The 5,283-nt window shown below is 46.5% G+C and overlaps 1 non-coding gene across 1 annotated transcript; it reads right to left on the bottom strand.

Moving 5' to 3' along the window:
- Nucleotides 1-4,703: 4,703 nt before the first annotated feature.
- Nucleotides 4,704-4,777, bottom strand: Trnas-uga. Its single transcript has one exon. It is a non-coding gene; the product is annotated as a tRNA-Ser (tRNA).
- Nucleotides 4,778-5,283: the final 506 nt, after the last annotated feature.

Genomic DNA, 5,283 nt, shown 5'->3' on the forward strand with positions numbered 1-5,283 from the left:
CGAGGATCCGTTGGTTCGCCGATTTTTTGCTCACAAGGAGAGACTTTTTGTTCGACGTGGTGTTTTGTTGTTGCGTTCTGATAATGATCAGTCCAGAGTCGTGGTCCCACGTTCGTTACAGTCCTCTGTTTTACGGCTTCTTCACCAAGGACATTGGGGTATAGTGCGAACGAAACAACTTGCTCGTCAGCACTGTACTTGGTTCGGAATCGATGCTGCGATTACGAATATGTGTTCTTCGTGCCCGGCGTGTGCCGAACAACAGTCCGCACCGCCGCGGAAAGTCTTTGCGTGGCCAAAAGCCACTTCCCCTTGGCAACGCTTGCACATTGATTTTGCTGGTCCATTCTGGAATGCTCGATGGTTGGTTCTGGTCGACGCCTTCAGTAATTTTCCTTTTGTTGTCCGGATGTCTTCCACGACGTCCTCCGCCACCATCCCAGCGTTGTCTGCTATCTTTTGCATTGAAGGTCTTCCGCAGACTATTGTTTCCGACAATGGCCCACAATTCATGTCCGCAGAATTTCAGTCATTCTGCCAGGCCAATGGTATTCAACATCTGACTTCCGCGCCGTTTTCGCCTCAGTCCAACGGTGCCGCTGAACGATTGGTCCGGACTTTCAAGTCACAGATGTTGAAATTGAAAGAGTCGCATTCTCGGGAGGACGCATTGTTGCTCTTTTTGTCTTCGTATCGCTCTCAGCCCCGAGATGGTCGCTCGCCGGCTGAGTTGCTCCACGGTCGTCCTCATCGCACCTTGATGTCTTTGCTGCATCCGCCGCATCAGGTTCCTGCGCAGCGGCAGACTCCTGCTTTTGCTCCAGGCGACGTTGTATTTTATCGCAACTATCGAGGTTCACGGCGTTGGCTCGCAGGGCGCATTCTTCGCTGCCTCGGCCGCGCGATGTATTTGGTTTTGGGGGCCTCTGGTGAGGTGCGTCGGCATCTCAATCAGCTGCGCCTCTGTCGTCGCTCGGGTTCTGCCGCTCTCCGTCTGCTTTCAGCGACGGTGCCGTCCGGTCAGCGCCCTGGGGACCCATCTACTGGCTCGCCTCATCCCCAGGTGTTACCGACGATGCCTTCCATTTTGCCCCATGGCGACGCGCCGCCGCCGCCGCAGCAGCTGCAGCAGCAGCGGCCGCCGCCGCCGCCGACCGCATTCGACGCTTCGTTGCAGCCGCCAAGCGCCTCCCAGGGTCACGCGCCGCCGATCGCTTCCCGTGACCAGCTGTCCTCCGCCATGGAACGCCCGCCCGCTCCGGACCACATGACGTCATCGCGCGTCGGCTACCCCGACGCAATGGAGGTCGACACTTTGGCCCCTCCTGTCTCTTTACGGGCGCATACACCGCATGTTGACGTGCACCCTGGACTAGTTTTGCAGGCGTTTCCTAGCTCCCCTCGGACCGGATGGCCGGGTGCGGGTGGCACAGCCTCGCCTGTTGTTAGGCTCCCCACCTCATCGCATACGTCAACATGTGGTCCTCCCCACGGCGGGCGGAAGCCTTATTACACGACCGTTCGCCGATTTGCGGGGGAGGAATGTGGTGTCACCGCCAGACACCACACTTGCTAGGTGGTAGTTTAAATCGGCCGCGGTCCATGTAGTACATGTCGGACCCGCGTGTCGCCACTGTGATCGCAGACCTAGCGCCACCACCAAGGCAGGTCTCGTGATACGAGAGTGGACTCGGCCCCAGTTGTACGAGAACCAAGCTACCGCCCAGTTGTACGCGAACCTAGCTATCGCCCAGTTGTACGAAGCCTTTCTCTCTCATTAGCCGAGAGACAGAATAGCCATCAGCTAAGTACTGGCTACGAACTAGCAAGGAGCCATTTGTATCAGTGCCTATAGCTTACGAGTATTCAAGAGAGATGTATTCCAAGGAATTATTAAAAGTTAAGTAAAAAGCATCTACATACTTTTCTTCTTATTCATTCATAAGTTTTTATGTTCCAGACTTCACGCCCGTATGCTTATTGCCGTGCGTGCACTATCGGCTACAGCTTTAGTTTAGCATTCCTTTTCAGCAATCAACATCACGGTGTCGGTCCAGCTACCGACACTACAATCTCGATAACGTGGATACATCATGGCACACCTGACAGGCACTCTGGTTGTATTCTCTTCAAAGAAGAACGGATCGAGAATAAAGGATTTTGTGGATCCACACCACACAGTCTCATATGGTGGGTACAATGACTCTTCGTGCATAGCACGCGATTTAACCCCAAATTCGGCGGTTCTCTATATCTGCATCGTGTAAAATGTGTGCCTCGTCACTTCACAAAATGTTGCCCGGCCACATGTATTAACTTCGATCTGTGCCAGAACCCGAAGAGCGCATTCAGGACGTTGCTGTGTATCGTAACATTTTAGTTGCGGCACGGTGTAAAATACAATGGAAAGTTTCCATACTGTTGACCTTGAGATGGACAATTCTCGTGGCACACCACGAACCTAGCACTCCCCGGAGTACGTGCTGGATGGTCAGTTACAGCGACAGCAACAATCGTCAATAAATTCCACCGGGATAGGATGCCGTCCTCTTCCAGGTGCCACACCAAGGTCACCCGTCTTTTCGAATTTCATTATCATCTTCTTTAAACTGTTAAATGACATTGAGCCTCTCCTCAGACCTTTCAGCTGGCGATACTCTTTCAACGCTTCATTGTAATTGCTGTCGCTCACATAAAACAGTTTCACTAACAACGTACGATATCATTTCTCAATAGCCATACTATTTACTCACGTTATGGCTTGTCAAATGACAAAGTGGACGTCATACAAACAGGGTACAGCATCAATTTTCACCTGGAGGCCACAACTGGAACTAACTTATTTTTGCAGCGTAAATCATTTCCGCAATAACGCATTAGCATTTCTGCCAATCTTCGCTGCCATACGATAATTACAGCTCACACTGGAACTCCGTGTGTACCTGCATTTTAATTATAACCACCCGGAACAATCGGGATTCATGGTATTCACAAAAAATCGAAAAAATACTGTAATTAAAATCCAATTTATATTTTTTAAATTTATTTTTATTATGTTATAAAGATGAGTTCATAAATCTCCTCGACTAAGAATATCTCTCGTCTTTATAATTACGATCGTATTTCGATAAGTCTTTGAACAATAAACGAAGCAATTTTACTTGTTGTTTACATATTTTGTCTTAATACAAGAAACATAATCACTGTAAAGATTTTTCATCCAACCCAAATACATCAAGTTTGTTAAATATGTGAAATGGTCGTTTGACCTACAGCAAAAAATTCCATAAAATTAGATGTATTAAATCATTGTCGGTTTTGAAATGTGTAAATATTGGTTACACGACTATTCAACCTTGACGTATCATTTCTTAATAAAAAATCTACGATTGCAAAAGAGTGATATGTTTAATTCTGTCACGCTTTTGCCTAGATATTATATGAAAAGGAAGTCTGGAAAATGAAAAGTTCTAATTATGCTTTCCATCTCCTCTGGGAAAGAGGCTCAGTGTGTAGGCTATGAAACGTATGAATGAAATGTGGGACTTTACGCGATGTACGAACTTGGAATTCCTGTTGCCTTAGATTCAGACTATTTTCCTCAAAACAGTCTGGGTATAAACAAAATCACTTATGTAACAAAATATCACTATGAACTCACCTTTAAGGAGGAGACTTTTGTTAAAGGTTAAAACCATTTAACAAATTCTGGAATCCAATGAAAAGAACATCATACGTTCTGTTTGTTCGTTTTGAATCTGCAGTTCAGCAAACGTTTGGTGTTATTATTGTTGATCTGCGACGATCGAGGACCATAACTTTTGTTATTGACAGCGTAATCCAGACGTCAGAGCTGCACTCTGCCTCAGTTCACCCCGAACGTGTAAAGATATGCAGTCCGCACCGGCTATTAGAATAGCACGTTTATTCTGATTCCTCACCAGCTACACCCACCATATATAGTCTAGTGCTCATCATCATATTTCATAATACCACGAATTATTTACATCGTCCCGTTTTCCGTCTGATTATTAACTTCCTGTCTCCTTCCTGGATGCCTCCCGCAGTCATTACTCCATACACACTTTTCTTCCATGTTCCACGTAGAATTCCTCTCTTCCTTCTTGCTTGTGGAGCCCATCTCCAAATACGTTTGAGCCACCGGTCGTCATTCATTCATACTATATCGCCGAGCCACGTAGTATTTTCTTTCCTATTGCATCAATCTTCGTCTTGCTGGTTCACATAACTTATCAAATTGAAAAATTCTTCACGTGACACATCCTCGAAATACCACTACTTCTTCTCTAAAAGGGTATTTCCAGTGCCAATATTTTCTCTCTCTGTAATTCAGTTCCCATGTCTCTGCGCCATGTGTAGCAGTACTCTGCTATATGTACATATAACAAATTAGGCCAAGGGAAAAGAGCAATAAAGCAGATCAACTCCATTATCTAAAATAGCAATCTAACCACAAGGAGACAGCAAATCATCTATAACACCGTTGTTGAGAGTACTGCTACACATGGCACAGAGACATGGGAGCTGAATTACAGAGAGAGAAAATATTGGCACTGGAAATACCATTTTAGAGAAGAAGTAGTGGTATTTCGAGGATGTGTCACGTGAAGAATTTTTCAATTTGATAAGTTATGTGAACTAGCAAGACGAAGATTGATGCAATAGGAAAGAAAATACTACGTGGCTCGGACCGAGACTCGAACTCAGGACCTTTGCCTTTCACGGGCAAGTGCTCTACCAACTGAGCTACCCAAGCACGACCCACGCCCCATCCTCATAGCTTTAATTCCGCCAGTACCTCGTCTCCTACATTCTCAACTTCGCAGAAGCTCTCCTTTCTTCCAGGAGTGCTAGTTCTGCTAGGTTCGCAGGAAGTTAGGAAGGTAGGAGACGAGGTACTGGCGGAATTAAAGCTGTAAGGATGTGGCGTAAGTCGTGCTTGGATATCTCAGTTGGTAGAGCACTTGCCCACAGAAGGCAAAGGTCCCGAGTTCGAGTCTCGGTCCGGCACACAGTTTTAATCTGGCAGGAAGTTTCATATCAGCGCACACTCCGCTGCAAAGTGAAAATTTCATTCTTGAAGATACACAATAATTCTTGAGGCAAAAGCCAGATAAAAGTTACAAGACAATGAAAAGAAACAATATCAACCAAAATGCTACGCTATTCAATTCCCAAGTGGAGTTACGCCCAACATGATCAAATTTCTGCAGAAGACTTCGGTGGGTGTGTACTGGGGTAGAGCTGGCGTAGATATCGGCT

Source organism: Schistocerca piceifrons, chromosome 2 (genome assembly GCF_021461385.2).
Source record: "Schistocerca piceifrons isolate TAMUIC-IGC-003096 chromosome 2, iqSchPice1.1, whole genome shotgun sequence".
Taxonomy (NCBI): Eukaryota; Metazoa; Arthropoda; class Insecta; order Orthoptera; family Acrididae; genus Schistocerca; species Schistocerca piceifrons.